The sequence below is a fragment of the Mus musculus genome, chromosome X, assembly GCF_000001635.26.
Source record: "Mus musculus strain C57BL/6J chromosome X, GRCm38.p6 C57BL/6J".
Classification (NCBI taxonomy): domain Eukaryota; kingdom Metazoa; phylum Chordata; class Mammalia; order Rodentia; family Muridae; genus Mus; species Mus musculus.
The window spans coordinates 124855402-124869285 of NC_000086.7; the positions used below are offsets into that span (position 1 = coordinate 124855402).

Below are 13884 nucleotides of genomic sequence, written 5' to 3' on the forward strand. Positions count from 1 at the left end.
TGTAGCAGAGGATGACCTTTTAGGCCATTAATGGGAGAAGAGGACCTTAGTCTTGTGAAGATCATACGCCTCAGTACAAGGGAATGCCAGGGACAGGAAACAGGAGTGGGTATTTTATGGACCATGGAGGGAGGAGGGTATAGGGGACATTAGGGATAGCATTTGAAATTAAAATGAAGAAAATATCTAATAAAAAATAAAGAAAAGGACCTACTAGCAGTCCAACTATAAAAGAGCTTAATAATCACAGATATAATTTTAGGAATTCTTATAGAATCTTTCTTTATTTCTTTCTTTTTTCTTTTTTTTTAATGAACCAAAATTTATTTATTTCTTGCACTTGAAGTATTCCTCGATGACATCCTTGGCCTGAGATTCTTTGCCATAGTCCTTAACCACTACGCAACTGCAACCAACCACCTTCCGTGGTTTGCCCTCTCGATCGATTTTACAGAGGCCTACCCATTCCCCTAATTTCTTGTTGTCATCAATCTTTATCAGGTTGATTTGATGCTCAGCACAAAGTGCCTCCACCAGCTTGACATACATGGGCTCATCACAGTTGGATGCGAGCACACACAGATGGGCTTGACGCTTGTCTAAGGCTTTGGCAGCTTCGCGTAGGCCACATGCTAGGCCATCGTGGATGAGGGCTGTCTTCAGCACCTCTTGTAGAGCAGTCTTGACGTCCATTACACCTCCAGCTGCTATGCCTTTCTCGGCCATGGCGGTGAATCACGGGTGATGCCGAATCTTGAACGTACCCGAGCTTCTGCCTTCGTGCAAGTCGGCAGTGGCAGGGGAAAAAAAAAAGTTATAGAATCTTTCTTAAGACTTAAGTCATCAATGTGTTTATGAAACATTACTACAGGACATTACATCATCGTGGATCTCTGGAGATCTGTTCTAAAGTGGTGTGCTATACTTAGTAATTGTTATATATCTTTAATAATAACAGGAAAAGCATATTAATAGCAGGATTCTTTCCTAAAATGAGTCCTATACAGCCTTGCTTAATAAGGGTGTACCTGTTGAAGATTATATAATAATCTGAAACAGGCCATTTCAGGATGATCACTTTCTAGTTATTAGCTTGTCACATTATATGGCCCCTGAAAAAGGATGGTGATTCCCCAGGCCATTCTTTTATCATTAGGATTTTTTTTTTTTTTTTTTTTTTTTTTTTTTGCTATCCTGGGTTTTTTTCTCTTTCCAGGTTAATTTAACAAATGCTCTCTGTATGTCTTTGAATAATTCTGTTGTGATTTTGATGGGGATTGCATTGAATCTGTAGATCGCCTTTGGTAGTGTGGCCATTTTTACTATGTTAATTCTGCCAGTCCATGAGCATGAGAGATCTCTCAATTTTCTAAGACCTTCTTCGTTTTCTTTCTTCAGAGACTTAAAGTTATTGTCATGCAGGACTTTCAATTGTTTGGTTAGAATTTTGCCCAAGATATTTTATATTATTTGAGGCTATTGTAAAGGGAGTTGTTGCCCTTATATCTTTTTCAGCTTGTTTATCATTTGTATACAGGAAGGCTACTGATTTATTTGACTTAATTTTATATCCAGCCACTTTACTGAAGTTGCTTATTAGCTATAGAAATTCTCTGGAAGAATTTTTGAGGTCACTTATGTATACTATCTTATCATCTGCCAATAGTGATACATTTCCTTCTTCTTTGCAATTTTCATCCCCTTGATCTTTGTGTGTGTGTGTGTGTGTGTGTGTGTGTGTGTGTGTGTGTCTTAATGTCCTCATTTGAACTTCAAATACTATATTGAATAGATATGGGGAGATGGGAAATCCTTGCCTTGCCCAAATTTTAGTAGGTTTGCTTCAATTATCTCCATGTGTATTTTGATATTGGCTGTTGGTTTGTATTAAAGTGCTTTTGTTATATTTAGATTCGTAACTTGAATTCTTGATCTCTCCAATATGTTTAACGTGAAGGGTAATTGTATTTGTCAAATCCTTTTCAGTATCTAAAGAGATGATCATGTGATTTATTTCTTTGAATTTGTTTATATAGTAGATTACATTAATGAAATTTTGTATATTGAACCAACCTGGCATCTCTAAAATGAACTCTACTTGATGTTGAAAGGTGGTTTTGACATGTGCTTCTATTCTGTTTACAAAAAAATTTTGAGTATTTTTCCATCAATATTTATAATCAAAACTGGTCTTAAGTTTTCGTTTTTGTTGAATCCTTTTGTGGTTTAGGGATCAGAGAAATTGTGTCTTCATAGAATAAATTATGTAGTATTCCTTCTGTTTCCATTTTATGGAATAGATTGAGGAATATTGTTATTAGGTCTTCTTTGAAGTTCTAGTAGAATTCTACAATAAAGCCTTCTGGCCCTGTGCCTTTTCTTGTTGAGAGGTTTTTAATGATTTCTTAGGGGATATGGGCCTATTTAGAAAGTTTACCTGCTCTTGCTTTAACTTAGGCATATGGCATCTGTCTAGAAATCTATCTATTTCATCTAAGTTTTCTAGTTTTGTTGAGTACAGGCTTTTGTAGTAGGATCTCATTTTTTTTTCAAATTTCCTCTATTTCTGTTCTTATGTCTCCTTTTTCATTTCTGATTTTTTAAATTCAGATACTGCCTCTAGTCCCTTTATTTAGTTTTGGTAGGGGTTTTTTTCTATCTTGTTGATTCACTCAAAGAACCAGCTTTTGGTATTGCTGATTCTTTGTATTGTTTTCTTTGTTTCTATTTTGTTGGTTTTGGCCAAGATTATGACTATCTTCTGCCTTCTAACCCTCTAGAGTTCTCATATGTGAGGTTGTTTCTAGTGTAGGATCTCTCCAATTTCTTTAAGAGGGCACTTAGTGCCATTAAGTTTCCTCTTAGCACTGATTTCATTGTGTACCATAAGCTATGTTGTGTTATCATCTTCACTGAATTCCAGGAGATCTTTGAATTCTTTCTTTATTTCTTCCCTGACCAAGTTTTAATAGAGTAGAGAATTGTTCAATTTCCATGTATGTGTGGGCTTTCTCTTTTGTTGTTATTGAAGAGCAGCCTTAGTCCATGATGATCTGATAGGATGCATAGGATTATTATCAACTTTTGGAATTGGTTGAGGCTTGTTTTTAGCCCTAGAGTATGATCAATTTTGCAGAAGGTACCATGAGGTGCAGAGAAGTGCATTCTTTTGTTGTAGGGTGAAATGTTCTGTAGACATCTGTTAAATCCATTTCTTTCATAACCTCTTTTAGTTTCACTTTGTCTTTGTTTAGATTCTGATTCAATGACCTGTCCATTAGTGACAGTGGGGTGTTGAAGTCTCCCACTGTTGGGGCGGGTTTGTGGCTCTCATGTCTGGGTTCGAGCCTGGGATGCATTTTGAAACTGAAAGAAAAGAGGGAATCTAGGCGGGTAAACAATGAAATGGAGTCAAGACTGAATTCTGATCAAGACTCAACTTTAATGTAGGCAAACATGCTTTATAAAGAAGAGGGGAGGCCCATTTCCAGTCACACAAAGTTCCTTTGAAGTTGTCAGATCAGCCTTTTAGTAGGATCCCAGGAAAATCACAGTTCCTTGTTAACTCTGGAAGATCTTGGAGAACTGATTCAGCCTCAGGCAGGTGGCAGATAGTAGCATATCAAAGGAGAGGGATGAGAAGCCACACAGCAGGTGGCTCTGCCTCAGGGGCAGATGGTCACAGCCAGCCTTGCTAGGCTGGAAGGAGGTAATATCCCCCCCTTTAAATAATATTAAATAAAACTGGACTGAGGCATAAAATTTATTTATGCTCTAAAGTCCTGCCTTGGAATTATGGTGGCTGGCAGCTCTGCCTGTCTTGGGATCTCAGATCCTCCCGAACCATCCAATTTCATCATAGTGGACTACATGCAGCTAGGATGTGTAATAATTTACACAAACATGGCTCTGTGGTGTTTTATCAACAACCACGGCCTTTTGGCATGTACCCCTGTCTTAGACTGGTATGACTCCGTGATCTGGTTGCCCTTCACTGACTGTCAGGCCCACATCGCACACCATATTCCCAAATCAGACCAAAGCCACAATATATATTTAGAATTTTTCTTGATGAACAATAATAATAACTGCCACCTGCGTTGTTGGAGGCCAGGTTTTACATCTGTTGCAGAGAGTCTTAACTGCATTAACTGACCTGCTTGTAAAACAAAGCTGTGACAGTGAAAGGCAAAAGTATAAAACTTCTTTGAAGAACTCCAGGTACTCCATTCAGTTCCAAATTAGCAACAACCAAGCTCAGGCTTTGAGCTCCCAGTGTGGGGGAGCTGGCTTTGAGAATAAGCAGAAAGGCCAGAGATTCTCTGGAATTGGAGTCTGAGCTCCAAATTAACTTTTCTAGATAATTAAGAATTTTAGCTATCTTCATTATGAATCTCTAATATTGGAATTATTACTAGACCAGTCTAAGATTGCATTAGAATAACTGGTCACAATGGAGAAAAGAGAAAAATCATTATGACTATATTATAAGACTGATCTTTCTATGTCAGAATATGCAGTCTCTGATTTTTTTTGCCATAAAGTTAAAAAGCTTGAAGCAAGGCAGCTTCACTAGTCCAAACTGAAAAAAATGGTAAACTGTGGGGAGCCGCACTCACAATCGCCATTACAAGATGGCGCTGACACCTTGTGTTCTAAATGGTAAACAAATAATCTGCGCATGTGCCAAGGGTAGTTCTCCACTCTATGTGCTCTGCCTTTCCCGTGACGACAACTCGGCCAATGGGCTGCAGCCAATCAGGGAGCGACACGTCCTAGGCAGAGCATAATTCTCCTTAAAAGGGACGGGTTTTTGCCATTCTCTCTCTTGCTCCTTAAGATGTAAGCAATAAAGCTTTTGCCACAGAAGATTCCAGTTGTCCTGAGCGTGTTCTTGCCGGTGGACACTAAAGCTCAAAATAAGTGGTGCCGACATCCGGGAATTACCATCACCGGCGCAAGGAAGATCCCTCATTCTGGAACCAGAACTGTGGGTCACGGTCACGTTACAGCTTTACAAGGTAGGTTTGGCCTTGAACTTTCTAATGAAATTCAAGACAGTCTATCAGTAGTAAAGTGGGGAACAGCTTAACAAGGTATGTCTGGCCTTGAACTTTCTAACGGAATTCAAGACAGTCTATCAGAAGTAAAGCAGGGAACAGCTTTACAAGGTATGTTTGGCCTTGAACTTTCTCCAGTGTTAGGAGCCTTTTTGTTCCTTTTCCCATGTTATCAAGTGGTTAAGGCAAGGTGGATAATTCTGAACGAAACTCAAGGCAGTCTATCAGAAGTAAAGCGGGGAGAGAGAGTAGAAGCAAAGAGGAAACATGGTGCACAAAATAAGTATATAGGCCTTTCCACGGGTCTTGAACCCGAGGAAAAGTTTAGGTCAGGGAAGAATACCTGGGGAGAGATTGGAAGGAAGGAGAAGGAAAAAGAAAAGAAAAAAGATCAATCAGCGGAGGTTTCTAGGAGAAGGAGCCTATACCCATCACTAGATGAGCTCAAGGAGCCAGCTCTTAGTAGCTCTGAATCAGATGAAGAATTCTCCTCTGAAGAAACAGACTTGGAGGAGGAAGCAGCTCGTTATGAGAGAAAAAAGTACCAGCCAGATAAAATGCTAGCTAATCAGTTAAGGAAAAAGCCAAAAGCGGCTGTTGAAGGCCAGCATGCTGCTCGGCCTCCAGGCAGTCAGCTTCAAGGTCATAGTGCACCTCCTCCCTATGAGGAGCCCTCGCCCTGCGTAATGCGTCAGCCCTGCGCAGAGAAGCAATGGAAAGAGAGACAATGAGCAGACTCATTCATTCCCAGAGAGGAACAAAGGAAAATGCAACAGGCATTTCCGGTCTTTGAAGGAGCCGAGCAGTGGTGGCACACGCCGTTAATCCCAGCACTTGGGAGACAGATGCAGGCTCTTGCAGCCTACAAGGTCTTATTGTCCACCCTGGATTTGTAGATCAGGATTATAAAGGGGAACTGCAGGTTCTCTGTTCTTGTCCTCAAGTTGTCTTTTCTATATCACAAGGGAACAGAATAGCTCAACTAATAATTTTGCCAAGCCTACATGGCTGTTTTCCTTCCTCTGATATTCCTCGAGCTGCCAGAGGGATTGGTTCTACTGGAAATGATTCTGATTACTTAATAGTGCCTTTAGATTGTTGTCAAATTTTATCTACTCCTCATGTAGGGGTAAACCCCCGTGGCGTCAGGCCATTACAGGTCTGGCAAATGGATGTCACGCATATTTCCTCCTTTGGGAGAAATCAATATTTACATGTCTCTATTGACACATGCTCTGGCATCATGTTGGCTTCTCCTTTAACAGGAGAAAAAGCCTCACATGTGATTCAACATTGCCTTGAGGCATGGAGTGCTTGGGGGAAACCCAAACTCCTTAAGACTGATAATGGACCAGCTTATACATCTCAGCATTTCTGCCGTCAGATGGACGTGACCCACCTGACTAGACTTCCATACAACCCTCAAGGACAGGGTATTGTTGAGCGTGCGCATCGCACCCTCAAATCCTATCTATTAAAACAGAAAGGGGGACTTGAGGCTCTACCCTGAGTACCAAGAGTGTCTGTGTCTATGGCACTCTTTACACTCAATTTTTTAAATCTTGATGCTCATGGCCATACTGCGGCTGAACGTCATTGTTCAGAGCCAGATAGGCCCAATGAGATGGTTAAATGGAAAGATGTTTTATGTAACAAATGGAAAGGACCGGATCCTATTTTGATAAGATCCAGGGGAGCTGTTTGTGTTTTTCCACAGAATGAAGACAACCCATTTTGGATACCAGAAAGACTCATCCGAAAAATCCAGACTGTCCAAGGGAATACTGATGTCCCTCGTCTTGGTGATGTCCAGGGCAACGATAACAAAGAGAGAGCAGCGTTGGGGGATAATGTCAACATTTCCACTCCCAATGCCGGTGATGTATAATGCTCAAGTATTCCCCCGCTTTTTTACCACTAACAAGGAACTGGGTTTGGCCTTGTTCAGACAGCCTTGGCTCTGTCTGGACAGGTCCAGACGACTGATGCTATTAACACATTGTCAGCCTCGGTGACCACAGCCATGGATAAACAGGCCTCAGCTAATGTCAAGATACAGGGAGGTCTCATGCTGGTTAATCAACGCATAGATCTTGTCCAGGAACAACTAGATGTATTATGGCAAATAGCTCACCTGGGATGTGAACAAAAGTTTCCAGGATTGTCCGTTACTTCCATTCAGTATGAGAAATTTACTAGGGCAGCTAATTTTTCAAAAAGTCTTTCTCAGTATATGTTACAGAATTGGACGGCTGAATTTGAACAGACCCTTCAGGAATTGAGACTTGCCATCATTCAGGTCAACTCCACGCACTTGGACCTGTCCCTGACTAAAGGATTACCCAATTGGATCTCCTCAGCATTTTCCTTCTTTAAAGAATGGGTGGGAGTGGGATTATTTGGAGATGCACTTTGCTGTGTATTAGTGTTGCTTCTCTGGTTGGTCTCTAAGCTTAAGGCCCAAACTAGAAGAGACAAGGTGATTATTGCCCAGGCACTTGCAGCACTAGAACATGGTGCTTCGCCTGATATATGGTTATCTATGCTTAAGCAATAGGTCGCTGGCCATTCAGCTCTTGCAACCCACGAGGCTAGTCTCATTGCACAGGATAGAGTGAGTACGCTTCAGCAGCCCGAGAGAGTTGCACAGCTAAGCACTGCAGTAGAAGGGCTCTGCGGCATGTATGAGCCTATTCTAGGGAGACATGCCATCTTTCAAGAAGGTTGAGTGTCAAAGTGTCCTTCTCCCCAGGAAAAACGACATGGGACCAGACCAGGACCCCTCTGGTTGATGAGCCTGGGAGGAGGTTATGTGTACGGCTCATTTACCTGCACACTGGGGATTTGACCTCTATCTCCACTCTCATTAAAATGGGTGGCCTATTGCTCTTAAATTAAAAGGAAAGGGGGAGATGTGGGGAGCCACACTCACATTCGCCATTACAAGATGGCGCTGACATCCTGTGTTCTAAATGGTAAACAAATAATCTTCACATGTGCCAAGGGTAGTTCTCCACTCCATGTGCTCTGCCTTCCCCGTGACGACAACTCGGCCAATGGGCTGCAGCCAATCAGGGAGCGACACGTCCTAGGCAGAAGATAATTCTCTTTAAAAGGGACGGGGTTTTGCCATTCTCTCTCTTGCTCCTGAAGATATAAGCGATAAAGCTTTTGCCGCAGAAGATTCCGGTTTGTTGCGTCTTTCCTGGCCGGTCGAGCGCGGGTAATAGTAAACAAGGATGGGTTGAAAACATGTACCCAATTTAGCTTCCTTGTCACTTTAGTCAGGGCACTGAGCCAACTCACCTGCCAGCTTGTCACACAAATTAGCCATCATGCTTCTGCAGCATTCTGTGGAGAGATCATATGTTTTTCCTTTCCCTAATAAGGTAGCTGTTCAGAATCAAGCCATATGCCTATAAGTAGATCCTTTTAAGATACTATAAGGCATTTATTAAGTTCTTTGACATCCAAATTTCAAAATTCTAAAATAAAAGTATGATTTAAATAATGTGCATGGGAATGCACTAAATAATATGCACGGGGATAATTTCCCTTCTTTGTCTTTTAAAAAGTTAAAGTTTTAAAGTTCTGCAATACCTTGTCCTTGAGAATGAATAATTTGATGACAAAATATCTTAAATACTTGACTGTTATAGTCAGTATTCATGTAACATGGGCAGTGAATAAAAGCACTTTCAATTGTTTCTCTTAAAGAGCGGTTGTAACTAGAAAACTTGAAAAGATATTAATAGTCACAGGTGCATAATTTATTTATTCATTAACTTAGAAATGAGAGTATTTATTTGTAGCATTTTATTAAGTATAAGTCCTCAAGAATTAATACTATTATGTGGAAACAAGTAGTAACTGAGGACACTAATTGCAAAGAAATTGACATGTACAATTTCCATGAATATTAAAATATTATCTTAAATCACAACTATTTTGAATATATAAAGAACGAGATTATATATCTAACCTATCTTATATGTAGGGCCTATAGATTGCCTGAGATGTAAATCTAGCATGCCATTGTTTTAAGATGTCTAGGCAATCCAGAACAGTTTATTAAATGTCTAAAAACAGCCTTCTTAAAAGGATTGCATTTTTTCTTATAAGTTGTATATGCATAAGCAATTGCAAATTTGAGAATTAATAGCATCTGAGGGTCAAACAATCTTAAGCAATTGTGAGTTCTGAGATATAATATTGACTCCAAATTAAGGTTTGATTGTTCAGCATTTTAAAACATCATCCACAGCACACAACTGAATTATCTGCGCTGAAGCAGGGGGAAACTCAAAAGAATACGCGCGTGATCTAATTCACATGTACTATTTCCCATAGAGGGGTTGTTTTTAAACACAATAATTGGGATGCATGCATGCATGAATGAATTTATAGAAGATACAAAAGCATGCATAAAAACAATTTTTAACTTACCTTTGGGATATTGATTGTCAATTTTATTTAAAATGATGGTATATAATAGATTAATTATTAATATTCTGTAATAACCAAATTAAATGCTGTTTGGAACAAGGAACAGACATTTTGTCAGGTTCCTAAGGCACAATTTTTGTTATAGGTTTGCCAAAATACACGAATATATCTTACAATTCTTTATTAGCACCACAGTAGTTTTAATAGAGTTTTGAAACTGTGCTGTGAGGTGAGTACTACCTCGACCCCACCCACCTGCCTTGTTGTGGTCTCGGGCATGACACCCACAGTGTACCTCGGGGTGGGGGGCAGTTTGCCCTAAATCCTCCTCGTCCCTGGCCGCCTGCCACCCTGGAATGCAGAGTCACTCTGAAAAGGACTCTGGATTTTAACCCGCTGTTGAGGCCCACATCTCTGAAACAGAGGTGGTGCGTGCCCGCTGTGCCTGATGCAGCGATGTCAAGTGGCAGGTCCTTCATCCTGGCACTGACAGCAGAGTCGGCCTTGCTGTAGCAGCCAATTCTGACACTGGTGCAGCCACCTTGGCCTTCCTTTCAGGCTAGGAAACCCAAGCGAGGGTGGCAGAGTACCCCGGGCCTTAGTGGGAAAAATATGGCTACCCCAAAAGAGGCTCATGGGCCAATGGCAGGCAAGGCCCTCCCCCCTGAGTTGGCTACAAGGCCTCCCGCTTTTTGGCAGCTTCTCGTACCACCATGCCCAGGGAAATCTGTGCGCCCAATGGTCTCGCCCCATAGCCACCAGCAGTCACTGGCCCTGAGCCAGAGAATACAGAAATTAAAGAGGGTAGGAAATCACAGCAGGCAAAATATTTAGAAGTTACCTGACTCAAAACAAAGGAATGACTTCAAATGTATTAACAGGAACCAGATAAATGTTTACAGTAAGGATAAAGCTGCTCTGCCTAGGGTTAGCTTAATGACACCTAAGGTTTTAAGCAAAATTCCCTTGAGAGGCATTAGCTAATAAAATATTTTCTACTTAGAAAACAATACTCAACTTTAATGTAGGCAGCCACGCTTTATGAAGAAGAGGGGAGGCCCATTCCCAGTCACACAAAGTTCCCTTGAAGTTGTCAGATCAGCCTTTTAGTAGGAACACTCGAAGATCACAGTTCGGTGCTAACTCTGGAATATCTTGGCGAGCTGGTTCAGCCTCAGGCAGGTGGCAAGTAGTGGCATATCAAAGGCGAGGGATGAGAAGCAGCATAGCAAGTGGCTCTGCCTCAGTGGCGAATGGTCTCAGCCAGCCTTGCTAGGCTGTAAGGAGGTAACATCCCATTATTATTGTGTGGGCTCCACTGTGTGTTTTGAGCTTTAGTAAAGTTTCTTTCATGACTGTAGCTGCACTTGCATTCAGGCATAGATGTTCAGAGTTGAGAATTTCTCTTGGTGGATTTTTCCTTTGATGATTATGAAGTGTCTTTCCTCATTTCTCTTGATAACTTTTTGTTGAAAGTCTATTTTATTGGATATATGGATGACATCTCCAGCTTGTTTCTTGGGACCATTTGCTTGGAAGACCTTTTTCCAGCCTTTTACTCTGAACTAGGATCTGTCACTCTTACTTAGGTGTGTTTCTTGTATGCATCAAAATGTTAGCTCCTGTTTGTGTATCCAGTATGTTAAATTATATCTTTTAATAGGTGAGTTGAGTCCACTAATATTGAAAGACTTTAAAGATAGATGATTGGTAGTCCCTGTTTGTTGGTCCCGATGTTGGCCCTTGTTTGGGCCGTGAGGACAAACTCCAGCCTGGCTCAATTTTCTGTAGCCTTGTGGGAGATCCTAAGCCTGGCTGGAGTTTTGAGACCTGTCTCAGTCATTTCTGTATCAGGTGACTCATCAAGACCTGCATGTCCGTGCCTCTGCATTGCTGTTGCTGATGTAGAACTTTGCCATTGGCCCTTTCAGTCACTCCATACACTCCATCATACCTCCCCACATCCTATGTCATCTTACCCCATGAAACATCTCCCTGACTATGTTATGAACTTATTTAAGCAAGAGACTGATGCCATAAAGTTGAGTCCCTGCTTCTATAAGACTCCTGGCTCAGTGTGTTTCTTTTGGGTTGTTGACACTCACCATCCAGTTCTTGGCTTTGTGGTGACATGATAATATCTTGTCTTGTCTTTGATTTAGGTACCCTCCTTGTGTTGGAGTTTTCCTTTTAGTATCCTCTGAAGGGCTGGATTAGTAGATAGATACTACTTGAATTTGGCTTTGTCCTGGAACATTTTGGTTTCTCCATCTATGCTAAATGAGAATTTTGCAGCTTACAGTAGACTAGGCTGGCATGTGTGTTCCCTTAGAGTCTACATGACCTATGATCAGGCTCTCCTGGCTTTTAGTGTCTCTGTTGATGTAATTCTGATTGGTCCTTCTTTTTATGTTACTTGGTCCTTTTCCCTTGCAGGTTTTAATATTCTTTCTTTGTTTTGTGCATTTAATGTTTTGATTAATATGTGATGAAAGGACTTACTTTTCCAGTCCCATTTATTTGGTGTTCTGTATACATCCTGTACCTTGATGGCCATCTCGTTCTTTAGGTTGAGGAAGTTTTCTTCTATGATTTTTTGAAAATATGCTCATGTTCTTTGAGCTGGGATACTTCATTCTCCTCTATATATTATTCTTAGATTTAGTCTTTGCACAGTATCCTAGTTTTCCTGGATGTTTTGTGTTAAGAGTTTGCATAAATTACCATGTTCACCAGGGCAGATTTGCATGAAATTAGCATACACTGTGGCCAGGTACTGACACTGTCTCATTTGCATACATTAGCATATGCATGGCGATGAATTTGCATGAGAGTTATGAGAACTGGCAAGCTGCCCACCTGCATAATTTGCAAAAATTACCTTACGTTTGCATAAGATTAGCACACATTTGCATGAATTAACATGCAGGACAGGTCTGGGTGTGGAACTGAGTTCATTTGCATAAATTAGCATTTTTTGTTTAGAAAAATCTGTGGGCGTTTGCATCAATTATCTAAGATATGCATACATTGGCAGAGGTTGCATGGATTTGCATATATAATGGCCAAGGCACCCGCCAAGACCCGCCCCCGGGAGGCGTGTCCAGCCAGCCCCACACCTGCCTGACAGGAAGCGCCCCCATCCCCTTCCGCGGGGGGGGGGGGGGGTGGGGTGGGGAGAGTGTGGGTGACAGGAAGTGGGCACAGGCGGTGTCAGGAACAGTGTGGCCTCGCTGTCCGGGTAAAGGCAGAACTGGCGGGACAGCGCCCCGGACCCGCATACAAAGGGGTCATGGTGAGGTTACTTCCTGTCCCCGATGGTGTCACTTCCTGATGTCACTCTCTGCCTTCAGCAGCTGAAGAGCCCGCCCACTCAAAGACATCACTTTCTGTCCCCTACATAAAAACCCTCAGGATGTTAACCCCCCAACCCTAAAATCTCTAAAACTGTAAAAAAAGCCCGATGATGTTAAAAAAAAAAACATACAATCTTAAAAAAAAATAAACGAACCCTAAAACACTAAAACACCCTAAAATCCTTTAAAAAAACCCTAAAACACTTAAAAAATCACTTAAAAAAACTCATATTCTAAAAAAACCAAGAACTCTAAAAAGACCCTACAAAATTTCTAAAACCCTAAAAAAAAAGCCCTAAAAATTCTACAAAACCTCAAGAACCGTAAAAAGATGCTAAAGATTATAAAACCAAAAAAGGACACTTTAGCATTAAAAAATCGCCCAAAACACTGAGAAAACCCTAAAATCTTAAAAAAAAACCCTAAAATTCTTAAAGAAAACTTAAAGAAACCCTAAAATCCTAAAATGAAAACCATAAAATTCTAAAGAAAAACTCTTAAGAACTGTAAAATATCAAAAAAAAACCAAAACCCTTAAAAAAACCCACATAAATCCAAAAAAAAATCCTAAAATCCTTTAAAAACCCCAAAAGACCCTAAAACCCTAAAATACTTTTAAAATACATTCTAAAACCATTAAAAAAAAACAACAAAAATCATAAAACAAAAACAAAAACAAAAATCCCTGAAACCCTAAAAAATCCCTGAAAACCTTAAGAACATTAAAAAACAAAACTAAAAGATGCTGAAAAGTGTTAAGAATTTGTGGGTCTTTAAGGGTTTTAGAGTTTTGTTTTTGTTTTGTTTTTTTTTGTTTGATTGTTTTTGTTTTTTTTTTTTGTTTGTTTGAATGGTTTTTTTTTGTTTTTTTATGGTTTTAGGGTTCTTTCAGGGTATTTAAATGATTTTAGGGTTTTTATTTTTTTCAGTGATTTTGGCGATTTTTTTTAATGGTTTTATGTTTTCTGGGTCTTTTTAGTGTTCTACAAGCTTTTTGTTTGTTTTGTTCTTTAGAATTTTAG

At 40.4% G+C, this 13884-nt stretch overlaps 1 pseudogene; it reads right to left on the minus strand.

Moving 5' to 3' along the window:
• Positions 1-316: 316 nt before the first annotated feature.
• Positions 317-726, minus strand: Rps12-ps18 (annotated as a pseudogene).
• Between the last annotated feature and the right edge of the window lie 13158 nt (positions 727-13884).